Here is a 21,760-nt window from a genome sequence, read left to right as displayed (position 1 = left end):
CCATGAGGTGTGCAACCTTTGCCTCTCACCGGAGCACGAGGCCAGAGACTGTTCCGCTTGTGCCTCCTTCCGCTCCAAGAAGACGATTTGGGACCGACGAGCTCGAAGAACCATGGCTCGTCGACGTCCCAGAGCAACTGCAAGAACGTGGCGTTGACAGCCACTCCGAGGCCGAAGATTCAGAAGTCAAGGACATCATTTCGGCCCAGACGGTCGTAAGTAAGAACGTCGACCCCGACCTTTCATTGACACCTTCCAAAAAGGCTTCGGTCACACCCTCGCCTTTGGGCCCAGGTGCACACCCAGAGACTGCTTCCCATGCCCCGCCTTCGAGCTCGGCAAAGAAGCCTAATAAGCATTTAGGCGACTCGGGCTCGAGTCAGCTTACCCCTGGTGCCGGAGCACACCTACCGGCACCGAAAAAGAATGCATCTTCTTCCTCCACGCCAGCTGCTTCCACATCTAAGCACTCGGCGCCGAAGACTGGCACCGGCTACTCAGCACCTAAACCACACTCAGAGCCGTCAAAGCACCCGACTCTCACACTTCGGAGCCGAAAAAACCCTAAGAACCAAAAAAGCCCTCGGAACCAAAACATCTTCGGAGCTGGAAAAGTCCTCGGAACAGAAAAAACCTTCGGAGCCAAAAAAGACAAATGTTCCATCAACAAAACACACTGCCAAGGAACATGTTTCAAAGCCAAGAGATGCTCAAAGCTCGGTGCCCAAAAAACCTTCGGCACCGAAGGATCTACCTTCTACAAAGGACTTATTCCGTCCAGACCCAACGCAAAAGACTCTAATTAAAGATCCCAAGACTGGTCTACTGACTCTTACGTCTAAAAAAAGACCACTAGACGCACCTGCACCGGCTCTTCATCTTAAGAAGAAGGACATTGCAACATCTCCTCTAAGGATTCCTTCTTCTAACATTCCTTCACCACCTCCTCCCCTACCACATCACTCCCCTACACCATCTCCTATTCCGTTACCAGATGATGGGGACACTTCTAATGACACAGGGGATGGCGCAGACAGTGAGCCACCAGATAACTTTAGTCCTTCTGGCTCACCTGACCCTTGGAATGACTATAGCACCCCAGATGTCCCTAACATCCCACAAGAAGACGTATATCCCTCCAGGCCTTCCCCACCAGAAGACACTATGGGATTTAACCTACTTGTACATAGGGCTGCCCAATATCATGGGGTTGACCTACATTCTGACCCAGTGGAGGAAGACTTCCTTATGGATACCTTTGACAGTGCACAAAGGTCCACCTCAACTTTACCTATGCTGAAAGGGGAAGCACGCTCAGAAGTCTTCAAAGATCCGGTTAGGGCTTGAATCATCAACCCCCGAATCAAAAAGAAATATAAAGCTGCCCCTTCTGATCCAGCATATATTAAAGGGCCTGCACCACTAGACTCCCTTGTAGTCTCCAACGCATGCAAGAGAGCAAATTCACAAACATCAGGCGAGGCTCCCCCACCAGATAAAGAGTCTAAGCTCCTTGACGCATCAGGTGAAAGAACAGCGTAACAGGCTGCAAACATTTGACGTATTGCTAATACTCAGGCATTACTTGCAAGATACAATAGGGCACATTATGATGAATTAGAATCCATAATGCAGCACCTTCCAGATAAATACAAAAATAAGGCAAATGAGCTTATACAAGAGGGTAAAAACATCACAAATTTCTCTATTCGTTGTGCCCTAGATGCAGCAGATACTGCTTCAAGGGCAATTAATACCAGTGTCCTCTTTCGTAGACATGCTTGGCTACGCATTTCAGGGTTTAAACCTGAAGTACAAAGTGCCATCCTCAACCAACACTTTGATGAGCAACACTTATTTGGGCCTAATGTGGACATATCCCTTGAAAAAAATGAAAAAGGATACGGACACAGCTAAATCTATGGGAGCCTTGCAGTCGCAAGCTCCCAGATGTTCATTTCGTCGCTCATCTTACAGAAGCACCAACAGGGGATACTCCTCAGATACTCCCTCTACCTCTTACAAAGCCCCTACCCAATCCACCTATGGCAGAGGCTACCAAAGAGGAGGTTACAGGGGTAACAACAACAAGGGCAGAGGCAAAACTAATAACTCCCGCTCTGCCTCCACCCCCGCCCAATGACTTTCCCCCACTTCCCCCACCAGATTCCACTCCAGTTGGGGGAAAACTACAACAATTCCTTCCTGCCTGGATCAACATCACATCAGACAGGTGGGTGTGACAAATAATTCAGTCAGGTTACTGTCTAGAACTAACATCTAGCCCCCCAAACATACCACCCAAACAGCGACCAATGTCACAAGAACATCTAGTTCTACTAAGACAAGAGGTAACATCTCTCCTACAAAAAAGCGCAATAAAATTAGTTCCATTGCATCAACAAAACAAGTGAGTTTACTCCCTGTACTTTCCTATCCCAAAAAAGGATGTCTCTCAGGCCTATTCTAGACCTCAGGCCACTAAACCTGTACATACTATCAGACCACTTCCACATGGTCACACTTCAGCAGGTCCTTCCTTTTCTGTTACAAAACGACTTCCTTGCTACCCTAGATCTAAAGGACGCCTATTTCCACATTCCTATTCACACAGCTCACAGAAAGTATCTCAGATCTGTACTAGACGGTCAGCACTATCAATTCAAAGTACTCCAATTCGGAGTCACAACAGCACCAAGAGTGTTTACCAAGTGCCTAGCAGTAGTAGCAGCACACTTACAAAGACAGCACATTCATGTCTTCCCATATCTAGACGACTGGCTCATAAAAGTCAGCTCACACAGTCAGTGTGTTCAACACAATCAAACCACCATCAATTACTCCACGACTTGGGGTTCACAATAAGCCACACCAAGTCTCACCTACAACCTTCCCACGTACAACAATATCTCGGTGCCACAATAAACACCTCAACAGCGCTCGCTTATCCGTGTCCTGCCAGGATAACAAATATGCAACCCCTACTAACAAAATTCTAACCGCAACACTCTCTTCCAGCTCGAGTGTTCATGCAACTCATAGGGATGATGGCCTCTTGCATATTCATAGTACCTCATGCAAGGCTACAAATGCGTCCTATTCAAGAGTGCTTAGCACGACAATAGAACCAGGCTCAAGGTCAATTAACAGACCTAGTGTTGGTAGACGGTCGAACTCACCGCTCTCTGCAATGGTGCAACACCAAAAACCTTTCCAAGGGCTGACCGTTCCTAGAGCCAGTCCATCAAATAGTCATAACAACGGCACATCGCTCTCCGGCTGGGGAGCTCACCTACTGCAGCACACCATGCAGGGCAGGTGGACACCGCAACGAAAGTTACTCCACATCAATCACCTGGAGTTACTAGCCATATTTCTAGCCCAAAAAGCATTTCAAAAGCACATTTCAGGTAGAGCTGTCTTAGTCTGCACAAACAACATGACAGCTATGTATTACATAAACAAACGGGGGGGACACTCTCTCTGCAACTCTCTCAGTTAGTGCAGCAGATATGAAGATGGGCTATACCACTAAAGATTCTTCTCTTAGCCCAACATGTTCCAGGAGTACAAAACTCCATAGCGGATCTGTTAAGCTGTCAAACGCAACAGATTCACGAGTGGGAACTGGATGTATGACGGTACAACGCACACTTTTACAACGCATACCTTTACAGCGCATTTTTTACACCGCAACATCCATTACAACGCACACTTTTACAACGCATACCATTACAACGAATTCTTAAAAAATACCTTTACAACGCATTCCACTACAATGCTTACTACATTTACAACGCATACCATTACAACGCATTACATTACAAAATAGGTAAGTGTTGGAGAGTGTATGGGTTAAAATTACTATTCTAACTCCAGGGGGTGCAACAGTAGGGAAAATATTGGATAGTGTAGGGGTTAAAATTACTATTCTAACTCCAGGGGGTGCAACAGTAGGGTAAGTATTGGATGGTAAGTTTTGCGTTGTAATGGTATACGTTGTAATGACTGCGTTGTAATGGTATGCGTTGTAGTGGTATGCGTTGTAGTGTCATGCGTTGTAATGACTGCGTTGTAAATGATGTTGCGTTGTAAAAGTTTTGTTGTAATGGTAGTGCGTTGTAAAAGTTGCGTTGTAAACGTTACATACCGTGGGAACTTCATCCACAAGTTCTTCAACCATTCTTTCAGATGTGGGGACAACTCGGATAGACCGCTTCGCTACCCACGAAAACGTAAAATGCTCAAGCTTCGCCATCAGATATCCACACCTGCTGTCCAAAGGCAATGCGATATGGATGAACTGGTCCAGCAAATTTGCGTACGCTTTTCCACCTTTCCCACTACTTCCATTAGTGGTATGCAAACTACAACAGCATTCCATGACACTCATTCTGGTAGCTCCAACTTGGGACAGACATCCGTGGTACACCACACTGCTGCAACTTTCTGTGGTACCGCACCAAAAGCCATACCCGTCTCCACGCTTAATAACCCAGAACCATGGAGAGATCAGACACCCAGACCCAGCTCAGCTCAACCTGGCTCCTGAGGTCATAGAGTTTGGTTACCTTAACCTTCTCCCTGAATGTATGAATGTTATTAAAGAAGCTAGACGTCCCACCACTAGGGCATGTTATGCAGCCAAGTGGAAACGTTTTGTAATATACTGCCAAAACAACCACACCAATCCTTTAGATGTGTCTATTCAACACGTCATAGGATACTTACTACACCTCCAAAAATGTAACTTAGCATACACGTCTATTAGGCTACACCTTGCTGCCATTGCAGCATACCTACAAAAAAGACAACATCTATCACTTTTTAGAGTACCTGCCATAAAGGCTTTTATGGAGGGCCTCAAAAGAATAATTACACCCAGAACACCACCTTCACCAGTGTGGAATTTGAACATTGTTCTCACCAGGTTAATGGGACCTCCGTTTGAACCTTTACATAAATGTGAACTGCAATTCTTAACTTGGAAAGTTGCTTTCCTAGTAGCTATTACTTCTCTCAGAAGAGTTAGTGAGATACAAGCATTCACCATTCAAGAACCCTTTCTGCAAATGCACCACAATAAAGTTGTTCTAACAAACTAATCCTAAATTCCTTCCAAAAGTCATTTCACCCTTTCACCTCAATCAATCTGTAGAGCTGCCTGTATTCTTCTCGCAGCCACAAACAGTCGCAGAAAGAGCTCTTCATACCTTAGATGTCAAAAGAGCATTACTTTACTATATTGAAAGAACACAACCTTTTCGGAAAACAAAACAACTTTTTGTGTCCTTTTCATCACCACACAAAGGCAACCCTATCTCAAAATCAGGGATAGCTAGGTGGATTGTCAAATGCATTCAGATTTGTTACCACAAAGCTAAACGTACACTATCTGTTCCTCCTAAAGCCCATTCTACAAGAAAGATAGGGGCTTCAATGGCATTTTTAGGGAACATTCCCTTAGATGACATATGCAAAGCAGCTAAATGGTCCACAACGCACAATTTCACAAAACACTATTGTGTAGAAGTGCAAACTAAACAACAAGCTACTGTGGGCCAGGCTGTACTCAAAACACTGTTTTAAACTACTGCAACAGATACGGGTAGTCGCCACTAAGTGTGGGTACTGCTATATAATCTATGCACAGTGTGTAATCTGCAGCTCATATGCCTCGAACAGAAAATGCTACTTACAAGTATGCATCTGTTCTTGGCATGTAGAGCTGCAGAGTTATATTCAAAGACTTCTACCAAAAACTATATGCTAACAAAACCACATTAGATTATACAAAATGCAAACAAAACTTAAAAGAAGCTAGGCTGCCTATGCTAACATACGAGGAAAAAGACTTGGTTAATGGTCTGATGACTCCAGGGGAAATAGAAGAAGCTATTAAAAAGCTCAAAATCAGCAAAGCACCAGTCCCTGATAGCTATAACACAAAATTCTTCAAGACCTTTTCCACATCTTTAACCCCAGCCCTCTTAAGACTCTACACTAATTTCGCGACATCTGGCCATGTCATGGATACCCCAGCTGAGGCTATTATAATAGTAATACCAAAAGAAAGGTAAAGATCCCCTGGTCCTAAAAAAATATAGGTCAATCTCCTGAATCAAAATGGACTGTAAAATATATGCCATTTTATCATATAGTCAACTACAAAAATATATATCCAAACGTATACACCCCTCCGAAGTGGGATTATTGATAAAACTATCCAGTGATTATACTTGAATTGTATGCCATGTCCTAGGGAAAGAAAAAATAGTCAAATCTCCCACAGTAGCGATTACATTGGACACAGAAAAAAAGGTATACTGGACATACTTAAACCTTGCCCTGGAGAAATTCAACCTAGGCAAACCCCTCATTTGCATGATTATGGCCCTCTACCATAAACCAGTCGATAAGGTCAGAGCGGGTGCCACTATCTCCTCTTCCCTCTAGTTTCGCCACCTCTATTTCTATTAGCAATAGAACCATCTGAGAGAGGAACAAGACAATACCCGGCATCACATTCGGTAATTCAAAAATACTGCCTATGTGAACGACATCTTTGTTGTCTCCGAAAAGGTCCCCTCCTCCACAACTGCCTTAATGTCATTGATACAGGAATCCAAAGTTAAACTTCCTAATAACCACGGTAACAAAGACATACGAACTGTGGGTTGGCATGGCAACCAGGTTATATTAAATATCTAGGAATAGAATTCACCTATGATCTTCTAACCACCCTGCAGATCCAACTAAACCTCTTTATTTAAAAAAAAAAAAAAAGTTAATACACTTCTGGAGGGATGGTCACCTAATTTCTTTCATGGTGGGGAAGAGCCAAAACATTAAAAATTATGATTACACCCCTGGTTAACTTCCTCATCGGTATGCTACCTATGATCCTATCTTATGACTTCTTAAAAAAGATAGACAATACTTTTAACAATTTTCTCTTGCAAAGGAAGAAGCCTAGAATCTTGCTTGAAAAACGTAGACTCTCCAAAGACATAGGTCTACGTCCGATACTAGCAAATAACCTATCTCTTTAAACAGGGCAACAACAGGTTTGATATTGATACAGGATATCAACCAGGTTGGGGAGTGGTGGAAAAATTATTCATAAAAGATATGCTCCTTACTGCAATCCTGACAATGCACACCACCCAACTCCTTCACTCTCTAAGTACATCATACAGAGTACTAAAAAAGCTCTTTTGAGAATAGACTACTTTTCACAGATCAAAATGTTTAACTCCAACATGGCATCCATATTACATAACCCCACACTCACAATCGATGGCCAGGTAATATGTGCAGTGCAGTTGCATTGAGTTAAAGTACACAGTGGTCAAGTCACTAAGACTTGATATAGGGTGTTCAGCTAATATTTTGACCAGACTGGTCAAACAAAGGTATCAATCTAACCAAGGACATTTCTGAGGGTAAGCTACTGCAGCCCTTGTCCACTCTACAAGGATGATTCGGTCTAGATAACATGGACTTCTAGAAATTCTTGAAACTCATAATACACATCACAAAGCATCCAATACAATGTTAGCCCCTCACTTCCCACACTGATCAGACAACTACTTAAATCTGGGACACTGTGTCCGAACTAAATAAACTCCTCCTACAAAACACCCATAAGGCTCACACTCTAAACAAACAAAAAAGAGGGAAGAAGAACAGCATAGCAACAACATTAAATCTGACTGTAAATACAGACACAGGACTCCATTTATTACAAGATTTCACCATCACTATACCAAACCAAATATAGGATTACTAATAGAGCATACTGGACCCCATCTTAACTCCACAAACGTAACCTTAGTCAAGATCCTAAATGTGGACACTGCGGCTTACAATGATTTGGCCCACATGCTCTTTTACTGCCCTAGCCTACAAGGTTACTGGGATAAAATCTTTGATCGCATAAAACACACTTTCAACATTAAAACCACCAAGGAATTATCAAACGGAATCCTGGGTTACCTGGACACTCAACTGAAAATGACCAATGTTTACTAGACTTAATGCTTACTCTTGCCTGCAAATGGATTTGTAACAACTGGAAAAACTTCAACGTAATTTCTTTCAGGATGTGACAAGGTTAGCTCACCTTTCTTAGAGGAGCAGACAACTCCTCCCTACGGCTCTCACCATGGCACCCTCCACACCGGCCTATGTGGGACTTGCATGACGCCACTTCGATCCCCTTTGAGCCCAGAGACATTTACTACAGTGAAAGTATTTTAGTCCACATCCACACGATCCTGAATCACTAAATGGCTACACTTCTCTGTATGGGCCCCTCCAAAGATTCAAGCACAACCCTGACCCTCACCTCACTAACCATCATAACTATGGGCTGACAATTGTTTTTGTTGTGCAGTCATAACTGTGATATGTAATCTGTTACATCTTTGTAATATAGTACTCCATCTATAAATTATGTTATTAAAATGGAAATACATACAATGTGTTAAATATGAACACGAAACGTAACCAAACCAATAGATGACAGAATTGAATCTTGGTGTAGAAATATGCACAATCTTAACCCCCTTTCTTTTTGTACTGTATATAATTGGTGCAAGAAGAACACCGCCGCCCCTGATGTGGGGCCAACAGGGACTGCATCGTAAAACGGCATTTCGAGCGTGTTACGTTATACTTGCGCATTTTATCGGCCTTGATTAATAGTTGCCATACAGGTCAAATACTAGATCTCCTAGACCACAGTGCCAATGTATATACGGTAACACGCCACAGCCGGGTACATCCAGGAAGGTTTGCAGTCCTTCCATTGGCTTCGAACTAACCAATGAGAACTGGGGTTTTGAAATATAAGCCAATGGGACACCAGGTACCAATGACTAGCAGTTCATACACCGACGAAGGCACCTTGCCGAAATGCATCTGGAGGACTGCTTTGAATAAATTGCTTTTACCCCGAGAGTGCTTCAATTCCTTCTTGGAACAGAGTGTATGTATATATATATATATATATATATATATATATATATATATATATATATATATATATATATATATATATATATATATATATATATATATATATATATATATATATATATATATATATATATATATATATATATATATATATATATATATATATATATATATATATATATATATATATATATATATATATATATATATATATATATATATATATATATATATATATATATATATATATATATATATATATATATATATATATATATATATATATATATATATATATATATATATATATATATATATATATATATATATATATATATATATATATATATATATATATATATATATATATATATATATATATATATATATATATATATATATATATATATATATATATATATATATATATATATATATATATATATATATATATATATATATATATATATATATATATATATCTCTCTCTCCTACTGGCGATAGGTATATATAGTAAGGATTGTTTTCCATAGGGAAATCGCAACATTCTATTGGGAATAACTTTGGCGCCGGTTGAGGAATCTTCCTGAAATTTTCCTTAACTTTGCCTCGCGGCACTCCGGTCCTTCCCTGAAAGTTTGGGGGGGATTCGTCAAGCGGGGGCCGAGATAAAAGGGGGGTCCCAAAACGTGTTTTCCCCATGTTAATTTCCATAGGGCGGTTGGACTCACTTTTAGCCCGAACGGCTGAATGGTTTTCCACCAAACTTGGTAAAATTGTAGGGACTGGTAGCCCGATGTGCCTTTGCTATTTCTCAAGATATGTGCTCCAGTGGTTTTTACGAAAATGAACTTTTAAAAAATATATATTGGGCTACATATATGTTAGAGCCCAAATGTAGCCCAACGTAGCCCAATGTAGCCCAAAGATGGCCACCAGAGACAAAAAAAAAACAAATGTAGCCCAAATATCAGCCCGTTGTAGCCCAACTATAGCCCAATGACAGAATGTCCCAGAGTGTTCTAAAGAACAACTAGAGCGCTAACAGTCTTACTTATGACAAAAGTATGGCACACCTGAAGTCATCTTGATTGAAATAAAGTGTTAACACTTAAAACATTTAATTTGCAAAGGAACAAAATGAGGGGGTTCATTTTGCCACAGAAATTATGATTAGTGCTGAAGAAAGAAAAATTAGGGCACATTTTGAGTGACTTCTCAAATCCTCTTATATTTCGTTAAAAAAATTCTGATATGCAGTCTCCCAAGATGGCCACCAGAGACAAAAGAGCCTGTGCTTAAAAACTCTGTTAGCAAAGCAGGCATTTGAGATTTAAAAAACGTTTTAATATATAAAAACGTTATCCGCTAATAGAATTAGCATTTAAAAAACCTTGCGAATTCAATGAAAAAACCATAGGTTTCAGGCCTTATATAGTTAGGAATTAGCATTTAAAAAACCTTGCGAATTCACTGAAAAACCATAGGTTTCAGGCCTTATATAGTTAGGAATTAGCATTTAAAAAACCTTTGAAATTCACTGAACAAACCATAGGTTTCAGGCCTTATATAGTTAGGAATTAGCATTTAAAAAAACCTTGCGAATTCACTGAAAAAACCATAGGTTTCAGGCCTTATATAGTTAGGAATTCGCATTTAAAAAACCTTTGAAATTCACTGAAAAAACCATAGGTTTCAGGCCTTATATAGTTAGTAATTAGCGTTTAAAAAAACCTTTGAAATTCACTGAAAAAACCATAGGTTTCAGGCCTTATATAGTTAGGAATTAGCATTTAAAAAACCTTTGAAATTCACTGAAAAAACCATAGGTTTCAGGAGTTATATAGTTAGGAATTAGCTTTTAAAAAACCTTTGAAATTCACTCAAAAAACTATAAGTTTTAGTGGTGTTATAGTTAGCTGGACATTTTACTCATACAAAACCATTGAAATTGCTCCTATATAGTTAGTTGTACTAACTATATTTCGCGCACTCGCAATCCACTGCTGATGATGTCACATATTAGATCATTCATGACATGATCTAATATGTGACATCATCAGCAGTGGATTGCGGGTGCGCGAAATATAGTTGGTACAACTAACTATATAGGAGCAATTTCAATGGTTTTGTATGAGTAAAATGTCCAGCTAACTTTAACACCACTAAAACTTATAGTTTTTTGAGTGAATTTCAAAGGTTTTTTAAAAGCGAATTCCTAACTATATAACTCCTGAAACCTATGGTTTTTTCAGAAAATTTCAAAGGTTTTTTAAATGCTAATTCCTAACTATAAGGCTTGAAACCTATGGTTTTTTCAGTGAATATATATATATATACATACATCTTACGTTGTTATCAGGCATATCCAGTGGCTCGCCACTTTGAGAGCACACATAACAAAGACATCAATTGTCTCTCGTATTATGTGGTGGCATCCGTCCCCAAACTCAGAAGAGGAGGCAATCGTGAGCTCACATTAAGGCGACTGGAATCAAGTCTGATCCTCGAATACGACAGTAAATGGCCCAATGGGCTTAATAATACTGAGGATCTACGCCACTTTCTTTAAAGACTTGATTCAGCACATAATGCCCATATATACATCTATATCTCCTTTGTTGGTACAGTATCCCATTTACTTCCCAGATAGGTCAGGTTCCCTGTGATCTGGGAAGAGACGTTAGACAATGTTGTTTCACCTTCAGTGGTTTATGTTTCTATATGAAAACTGCGATGGCTGGTCAAGTTCCTTGTCAGTCATTATATGTAAATATGATCAAATTCTGCTTTCTTTTGTATATAGTGCACTTTTTGTACCTACATATTTAATATTTTTAGATGTGAGATCTTTTTTAACACTTATTTCACATAGGGTGTTTTTATTCAGCCTTTTGATATGATGATGTTTTTATACCAGTATTAAATGTTTTTGTATATGCTTTTAATATGATGTTTTGAAAGGTCAATATTTACCTTCAATCTCATGATCAGCATTTATGCATTATATACACAGGTCAATGTCATCATGCACTATTAGCACTTTTTTCCTTCTTTCCTTCCCTCTAACTGCATTTATGCACAAAATTAACTACTCCATGAATTGCAGAAAGTGATTCAATGAAACTTTGTTATTTGCACTTCCTATTTTTTCCCGCTCCCTCGCTGTTTACAGGTCGCTATATTTGCACAAAGCATAATTCTTGCACATGGATTTATCCAGCAACTATTTACAAATTATATAAAAAGAGACGATATTGTATTATAAATATCAGCTTCTCATGTTAAGTTATTATTGCATTGTGAATATGACTTTTTGTAAGAAGTTTATTATATGCTCTCTCGTTGTGTCCTGAGATGATAGTCTTTCCTCTATCCTTATGATCATGTGACCTGATTAGCAAACTGGCGGGGAGGCGGTTTTCACTGCATTATAAAAACAAAAAGAAAGCATTGGGTCACTGCATGTGAACAAGGGCTTTGTAAGCCCGAAACGCGTCTTGCCCTCTTGCCCCATACCTTCCTGCAATAAAAGACCTGTGAATCTTCATTTGTGGTCCGTCTCCTGCTTGCCTCGCTGTTCCGGTTCTTGAGCTGCAGTGGCATTGACAGGAGCTTGCGCACATATATACATACATATATATATATATATATATATACACACTTAATGGACTTAATGGTGCACGCTATCTATACAACACGCTTCCTAATGTAGAACTACACTCTTGATTTATTTATTCTGTCACGGTCTTTAAGTTTGTTATCCTTTGCAGTAAAATCAATATAAACTTCTTGAACTTAAAAAAAAATATTGTCTATCTAACCCTGTGTGGAGTATTTTTGTGGTATTTTAATTGTGTTATTCTGTTTGTGTGTGTGTGTGTGTGTGTGTTGCACAAATACTTTACAAATTGCCTCTTTAGATAAGCCTGACTGCTCTGTTACAAGCTACCAGAGGGTGAGCACATGTTATCCTTTAGTTTGTATCTAGCTTACCCTGACTAGAGTGGTGGTTCCTGCTTGGACATTGTGCATACCTGAGCCAACCAGAAACCCCAGTTCTAACAACACCAAATACACTAAAGGTGATGGGAGGAATGCTTGCAATAAGTGTAACCACTGCAATTGCTCGAGGTAGCATTCCAACCCATTGTTTTTTTGCCCACCATGCCACCTCAGTTTGGACCCAGCCATATGTAAATCAGCCTCAATCCACTTTGGTCATGGGTAAAACTACCTTGGAAGCATCTTGTGATGGCCAGGATTCGGTACCTCAGGCTATACTTTGACATCCTGCAGCAGGCAGTCATTCCTGGGCAGCTGGGGTTTACTTCGGTGCAGGTGTCTTTACCTTTTGTAGTCCTGATGCTTTTTTTTTTTAAAGCTTTATTTATAATTTTCCCCCGAAGACGAGCAGCATTTAGTCGGTTCATTTACATACATTGCGATTGTTACAGTTATGCGTTTTATACCATCCTGGATTGAGAGCTCATTAGGCGTCAGACCCCATAACCCTTCTCATTGGCCAGTCACTTCCCCTCCTGCAGTGGGATTCCCCACTACTGTTTCTTGAACGGTTTGTGAGCCTAGAGACATTTGTGCTAATAAGTAGGATTTATATGGTTGCCAGGTGTCTAGTGGTCTTGACCTCGGGGATTGCAACTGGGCATACAAATCAGTATTTGTATTACAGTAGGACATGCTAAATAGCCAATCCTTCAGCATTGGCGAGTACATGCTCCCACATTTTAGCGCTACTTCTCTCTTTGCTAACAGCAATGTCAACACGCAGTAGCGTCAGGATGATTTGGGGAGAGTCTTAACATATCCCAGTAATGCCATTAAGGGAGTAGGTGGGATGGGTGTTTCTACCATCCGCGATAATTCCTCAAACACTCTAGTCCAAAACCGGGCTATTCCTCCGCATATCCACGTCATATGTGCAAAATCTGCCATCGGGGTGTTGCAACGAGGGCAGCTATGAGGGCGTGCAGGGTCTATTCGATGCACTCTTGCTGGCGTGATATATGCCCGCCTTAGGTATTTAAAATGTAATATTTTGTGTTTATGATTGAAGGAGACCTTGCATGTTTGTTCGCAACAGTAATGTCAAAGTTCACCTGTTATGGGTTGTCCTAAGTTTTTCTCCCATCTTGCTCCCATGCCTGACGTGTCTTGTCATCCCTGGACGGGAGTTACGCCGGAGGTTCTATAGGATAACTAGGAATTTGTGATCTAAGGGCATTCTGTAGCCTACAAAGCGTGACCTGGTCCATGAAAGTGGCTTCCCTAAAGCGGGTATCTTCAGTCCTAGAAAAAATGTGTCCATCTGGAAACACATCACCAAATGTAGTCAAGTTCTATTTAGATAAGGTGTGCTGTACCACCTTTTCCTGAGTTATAGGCACCCAGAGGTTTCCAGGTAGTGGGAGTGATGGGGAATAAAGAAGCTGCACCCTGGTTATCCGAGTCAGCTGTTTCCCGGCCCAACTAGTCATGGATAATGTCTGGAGATCTTGCGGGTCTCTGTCTAAGCCTGACGGTAACAGGGCAGATAAGGGAGTAGGATGAGCATCCGTATGGAACCAATGTTTGGAGAAGCTGCATTGGGCGTCCAGGTAGTAGACCCTAAAGTTAGGGATCCTGAACCGCCCTCTCTCTTAAGGTTTTGTCAGGACATCCCAACTGATCCTGGGCTGTCTGTGTCCCCCCCCCCCCCCCCCCCCACACCAATCGTTTTAGTTGTGAGTGCAAAGTAGTAAAAAAGACTCTTATTCAAAGGTATCGGTATATTATGAAAAAGTTATACTAACTGCGGGAGAACAACCATTTTAATGAGGGTGATTCTCCCGGCCAGAGGTAGTTTCAGCCACCGCTCTACTTTATCTCTCAGTTTCTCCCTTGCGGACCGGTAATGGAACTGAAGTATTTGCCCCTATTCTCTGTGGATATGCATACCTAAATATTTGACCGAATTATCACACCACTTTAAGGGAATTTCCGTGAGTCAGTCATTGTGGGCGTCTGTCAGCGGAAAAACCTCTGACTTGTTCCAATTAATGTGCAGGCCAGACAGGGCGCCATAGCGAGTAATTTCTCTAAGAATCGGGCCTAAATTGTCATCTGGGTGCCTCAAGTATAATATGTCGTCGTCAGTGTACAACGTAATCAAGATCAGCCCAGTTTTAAATTGAAGCCTCCTATGAGAATGATGATATTGTAAGTGGCGCACTAGCGGGTCCATTGCTATTATGGATAGAAGCAGGGACACAGGGCACCCCTGACGGGTCCCTCTAGATGGTGTGAAGGATTCTGTTAGCGATCCATACACTCTCATGCACGCCGATGGGCGCGTGTAGAGCAGGGAAATCACCGATATGAAGCGGGGGCATCCCCAACCGCATCAATGTTGCACGCAGAAAGGACCACTTCTGCAAGTCAAAGGCCTTTTAAGCGTCCCATAGGACTGCCAAGGCTGGGAGCGAGGGGTTCAACCTGTGTAATGTTGCGAATAGGGTCCGTAGATCCAGTGCAGTGGATCTACGTGGGATGAAACCTGCCTGGGCTGGAGATACCATTTGGTCTACTATTAGGGACAGTCTAGTGGCCATCATTTTGGCTAAGATTTTATAGTCAAAATTCAAAAAGGAAAGGGGACTCTATGAGCCACAGTGTGGTGGGTCCTTCCCTGCCTTAGGGAGAATGGTGATCACTGCTTCCCACATTGTTAACGGAAGTATGCCCGTCTCGATTGCCTCCTGGTATAAATCAATGAGGTGAGGGGCTAATTCGTTCTTAAATGCCCTATAAAAACAACCCGAGAACCCATCTAGGCTGGGTGCCTTTGAGCCAAATGACAATACCTTCTCCTTAATACCCTCACAGTCTGAAATAGGTACCCCGTTGTCTCCTAGGAAGCTTGTGATGTACGTCTGTCCCCTATTGGGTTGTACGAGCCTTGCCAGTGTACAGCTGAGGTGCTCACCCTCCCCATACCTCCTAGCTGTCGCATACTTCCCCAAGAAGTGGGCTTCCCTGTCCGCTGCCTCATGATATTCCGCCAATAATGTTCCCCTCTGTATTAGACCCGTATTGGTCCGTGCTGTCAGTTGATATGCATCAACTGCTCCTAACTGTGCTTCAAGCTTGGACAATGTGCGCTGTAAGTCCCTGAGGATGCCTGCCCCTTTTGAGATGCAGACTCGACGTATGTATGCTTTGAATGCCTCCCAAAGCATGGCTTTGGTCTTTACTGTGCCTCAATTGATTTCAAAATATTCCTCTATCACCGTAGTTCTGATGCTTAACAGGGAGCTATCCACCTAGCCCTTGGTGCCACTGTCCTTCCACAAGTAAATCTCTTTTTCATGAGTGGGCACAGTCCTCTTTGTGGGTCTCCCAGGTGCATTAACATTTTTGGTACAGCAGCTCTTTGCTGGGTCCAGGAAGCAGCAGGGCAGTCCTTCCTCAGTCTTCTTCTCAGTCCGGTTGCGATCTGAGGACTGAATGCCAGGGGTGCTACTTTTATGACAAATTTTTGTTTGCGGGAAGGGAAGACTCACTAGCCAACTAGCCAATGGGGGTAATCCTTCCCACTTTACAACACTTTCTTTGGGTTTGGCCAAAAACATGCCCAGAGAACCCATCTCTGCCTGAATTCAATATGGCTCAAGTCCCCTGTGCAATGCTCTGTGCTAAACCCTAGGAAAAAAGATCCACTCCTCATGGAAAATAGGTAATTCAGCGTGTTTTCCATCTTTGGAGGAGGTGCTATCATGTCTGCCTACACAAAGGAGTGGTCAGTCTAAGGCGTGAGCAGCATTTGCTTCACTCAGGCAGTAGCTTCTTTGAAACTGGGCCATGTGTAGCCACCACCCAATAATCATCCTCCAGGAGTAGGTCTCACTTCCTCCCACCAATACGTTCCTTTGTTCATTGTTCCTGGGAGCGCTTCACACACATGGGGGCAGTTGGTTGTCTTTAGGGACAACAGCTGAGGACAGTCAAGAAGGGCTACCAAAGGTTTTAAGCAACAAAGTAATAACCTTCCTGTTTAAAGGTACCTTAAATCCGATCTCAACAATGCGTCCATTTTAATGTAACAATTAATTTGATACCTTGAAGTAATATCATTGAAGGTCCAAAATAGAAGTGAGCATTTAGCACAGTGGCTAATGTAATTCCAAGTTAGCAAACTGCCCTTACTTCAGTGAAAACTGCAATTTTTTATTTTTTTTTATAAATAAACTTTATTGTGATGTAGGCATATTATACAATTAGTACAATACATTCAGGCTGGTAGTTTCATATAAGTGTGGTATGAGGCAGGATATATACACGTTATTTTCAAAACCTGCAGATATGACTCTTTCCTTCTCTGGTTCATTCAATGTATGGTCCATCTCAGTTTCCTTTAAGATAACAAACTATACTCTCATTTCCCCGTTAAATGATGCCCAACGTGGGCGTCACTTCGTAAATTCCAATAAACTCCCCCCCTTTAACTCCCAAAACTCAGGTCATCACATTTAAGTACGTTTCTCACTATTTCTCCCTACATCAAGCCTCTCCACCCCATTGTCGTTTCATAGGTAAGTTATTCCAAAACGCTGCTGCGTGTAGCATGAGTAATCGGACATCCCCCACTCTATTCGTTACTCTTCCTCTCCCTCCGAGTCCAGATCATCTCCCTCTGGTAGGGGGTCGAATATTTCGCCCCTGTAGACATTCCATGCTGACCACACCTTATTCCATTTGCGGGGGACGCTCTAAGGACATATACAGTTCTCTCCGTGACCATCAGGACGTCCATGTTTCTAGTCCATCTGCTCGCAGTGGGCAAATCTGGAGCCCCCCACTTCTGCGCGATATCGCGCTTAGCTACCATTATGGCTAACGTAGCCCAGATTAGTCCATACCTATTTAGGTCATTGGGGTCCCATATATTTAAAAGGCACTTGCGAGGTTCAGGTAAAATGGAAATTTTGAGCACCTGGGAGATTGTGGGCATGATTTGCTTCCAGTATTCCTGTATGTGAGTGCAGTCCCACAGTGTGTGAAATAGTGTTCCCTCCTCCCCGCAGCCTCTCAAGCAGAAGGGATGGGGTGCTCTATGGATCTTGTGGAGTAGTGTCCTGGTGTAATAGATGCGGTGCAAAATTTTTAATTGCACTAGTCTGAACTTTGCCGAAATGCCTATTTCTTTCGGGGAAGCCAAAGCTTCGTTCCATTCCGATTCGTCCATTACCCCTATGTCTTTCTCCCACCTGTCTTTGAGTTTCAGCGTGGGGTCCTCCAAGTTGTTGATCAGTTTTTTGTAAGTGAGTGAAGTCGCGCTCTGGTGCATGAAATCCGTCAACAGCCTGTCCTCAAGCGGGGAGGATTCCGGCAGAGCAGTGCCCGCTGGGATAGCTTGGAGCAGTGCGTGCCTAATCTGTACGTACCTAAACGTTTCCGTGGGTCTGAGGTCATACTGCTGCTGGAGTTGTGGGAATGGTATTACCGTGTCTTGGTCACAAAGGTCCCCCACCGTGGAAATACCTATAGAGTCCCACTGAGTAAATCCTGCATACCTTCTAAGGTCGCCCAGTGATTTTGTGTCCCACAACGGTGTCATTTTGGTGATTTTCCCTTTCCAGCCCAGTTTCGTCTGCGCCACATGCCAGAGGGTCACCGTATGTCGTGTCGGGCCGTGCAGATGTTTGAGTTGTGTTTTGTTATATAGTGTCGCGAGCATGCAGTTTGTCCCCAGCTGCGACCAGTCTGCCCTGTAGGCTGGGTCGTCCCTCGGGGTGTGTAGCCATTGGTTAATGATTTTGAGTTGGGCTGCCCAGTAATAAAGCTGAATATTGGGAAGCGCGATCCCACCCTCGTACCAACTCTTCACTAACTTGTCATACGCTATACGTGCTGGGCCATTGTTCCAGAGTAGATTGGAGACTAACGCAGCAATTTGTTTGAAATACTGCTGTGGGACAGGATATGGGGTGTTCTCTAATATGTATAGAAACCTGGGGAGCGCCATCATCTTATATAGGGCTGCCCGTCCCAGGAGGGTGAGGGGCAGGGTCGCCCAGTGCCTAACGTCTGCTCGCAAGCGCTCCAGCGGTGGTTGGAGGTTGTTAGCGAAGAAGTCCGCTTCAGAATGTGCGATGATAATGCCTAGGTATTTGAAGGAGGTCACAGGCTCTGCCAGGAGGCAGTCGTCTCGTAACCTTGGTGCCGGACCTTTTAATGTGTATATGACCGATTTGGACCAATTCAGGGTATAACCCGATGATTGTCCATGTGTGTTACAGATTTCCAACAGAGCTGGGATGCCGTCATCGGGATCTACCATGTAAATGAGCATGTCATCGGCATATAAGGAAATTTTGTCTTCCCAGCCTCCCTCCCATTGGATGCCTTTAAATAAGGGCGTCGTCCTGATCAAGATCGCTAAAGGTTCAATTACTAACGCAAAGAGTAAGGGTGACAATGGGCATCCCTGTCTGGTCCCTCTGCCCAACGGGAACACTGGCGAGATGTGGCCATTAGCCACTACCTGTGCCATCGGTTTGGTGTAGAGTAGTCGTATCCAGGCTATATATTTCGGTCCAAAGCCCATACGTGTAAGCACCTCAAAGAGGTATTCCCATTCAACCAGGTCAAAAGCCATTTTTGCGTCAAGGGAGAGTATTACAGCCTGTTCTGGGAGTAGGTGTGAACGAGCCAACACCCCATGAACCCTCCGGAGGTTCAGCGCTGTACTTCGATGGGGCCGAAAGCCTGATTGGTCGGGGTGGATCAGGGTGTCCAGGTGGGGCATTAGACGGGTGGCCAGAAGTTTAGCAAGCACCTTGGCCTCTACATTTAGTAGTGAGATCGGGCGATACGATGTGCAGTCAGTTGGGGGTTTACCCGGTTTCGGTATAGCCACGATAGTGGCCATGCGCTGATCGAGTGGTAATTCTGCCCTCTCCCTACTCTCTATATACATGTTCAGCAGGGGTCTACTGAGGTCCGATGCCATTGATTTATACCATTCCACCGGCAGTCCATTAGGACCCAATGCTTTGCCCGATTGCAGCGACTGTATTGCTAATTGAATTTCATCTTCAGACGGATCTGCTTCTAAGTCTTGTACAGCCTCAGGTGATATGCTGGGGATGTCAACATCTGTTAGCGAGAGTGCCGCCATGTGAGCTGTGACGATGTGTTCCGGAGTGTATATGTTCTGAAAATGGTTTGCTAAGGCGTGTACAATGGCTTCGGGGTGTGTCAGTTCCCGGCCGTCCGCAGTAGTTAGTCTCTGAATACCTCTTGTGCCTCCCCCTCTTTTATCTAGCCATGCCAGCATTCTCCCCGCTTTGTCGCCCACGTCATAAATTCTATGTGTCGTGTTGGCGATGTAGCCCTGCACTGTCGTCTTGAGGTGGTCCTGGTACAGTTGTTGTCGAAGCTGCAGTGTGTGTATCGTGTCCGGGGAGGGGTCTAGCATATGTGCCTTGTTTGCGTTGTGGAGTGCTAGTTCAATTTCCGCAAGTTCCTTCTGGGAGTCCCGCTTGTGTCCCGTAATGGCCGCTATCGCATTCCCCCTAAGGACGGTCTTATAAGCTTCCCAGAGGATCGACGGTGAGGCCACCGTCCCAGTGTTTTCAGCAAAATATTGTGTTGTCGCCAGTTTCAGTTTCTTCCGTATTTTAGGGATCTTTAAATAGTTGGGGTATACTGGGTAAACCCTTGCGCATTTCCTTTCTCTAGTGGTGAGAGCGAGAAGCATCGGGGAGTGGTCAGATATACCCCTGGGTAGGATGTCAATGCTGTCTATAGATCCCACACCACCCCCAGGAATAAGAAATAGTCTATGCGAGATAGGCTGTCATGCACGGCGGAGTGGAAAGTGTATTGGGTCGCCGCCGGGTGTAGATGGCGCCGCACATCTACAATACCCAATGCCTCCAAAAAGTCAGGGAGTGGTGCTGTTTTTCTCGAGCTGGTTCTGAAGGGGAAGGTGTCTAGTGCAGGGTCCACTATTGCATTGAGGTCGCCCCCTATGATTGTGTCACCTTCAGGGAGGTCCAGAAGGAATTTACCCAGTGCCGGGAGTGCTATGGAATGTAGCGCCGGGGGGATGTAGACTGAAACCACATTAAGCGGCCTGCCTTCCCATTGGCCATGTATCACTGCGAAGCGCCCCTGGTCGTCCGTCGCGCTATGTGTAATGATAAGAAAACTGCAATTTTGAGCTTTCACTGTCAGGGCATGTCGAAAACGAGAGGAACATGCCCTTCTTTTTAATACTTAGTACCATGCCTTGTGGGCTACCAAGGTTATCCATGGGGTTACTTATTAATATTAAGAAGCAAGCTTTTGACTTCGCAAGAGGGTTTATTTTGCCATGCTGTGGCAGGCCTAGAGTCATGTTTTAACCTTGGTCATTGTAGTGGGGCACAATTAAGTGCTCCAGTCCACTACTGACACTTATCTTGCTTGCCCTGGGTACCACTACTGTAGACGTATAGGTAAGTTAAATAGGCCAATTGGGTATTAGTGAACTGTACACAACTTTGAGGGGTCAGGGCACATGCATTAGGACATGGACAGCAGGGCCTAATGCATAACAGTCGAAAAACTAGCAGAATCTGTTCAAAACTTGGGGAGGTGGGGGTGATCTTACAAAATGAGGTTTTACTACAGAATGTAAGAATGTAGAGATGATGTTCTAGTAACAAACTCTTCATTGCATGCTTGAAAATAAATAACGAAAAAAGTCACATGATTTTTTTTCTGAATGTAG

The 21,760-nt window shown here is 43.0% G+C and overlaps 1 protein-coding gene across 1 annotated transcript in view; it reads right to left on the bottom strand.

Annotated features, from left to right (window-relative positions):
* ABRAXAS1 (abraxas 1, BRCA1 A complex subunit) overlaps positions 1 to 21,760 on the bottom strand; it is a 193,014-nt gene that overhangs the window by 23,264 nt on the left and 147,990 nt on the right. The gene's annotated exons all lie outside the window — the stretch shown is intronic.

This window comes from Lissotriton helveticus, chromosome 2_1 (assembly GCF_964261635.1).
Source record: "Lissotriton helveticus chromosome 2_1, aLisHel1.1, whole genome shotgun sequence".
NCBI lineage: Eukaryota > Metazoa > Chordata > Amphibia > Caudata > Salamandridae > Lissotriton > Lissotriton helveticus.
This window is presented reverse-complemented; position numbering and strand designations above follow the sequence as displayed.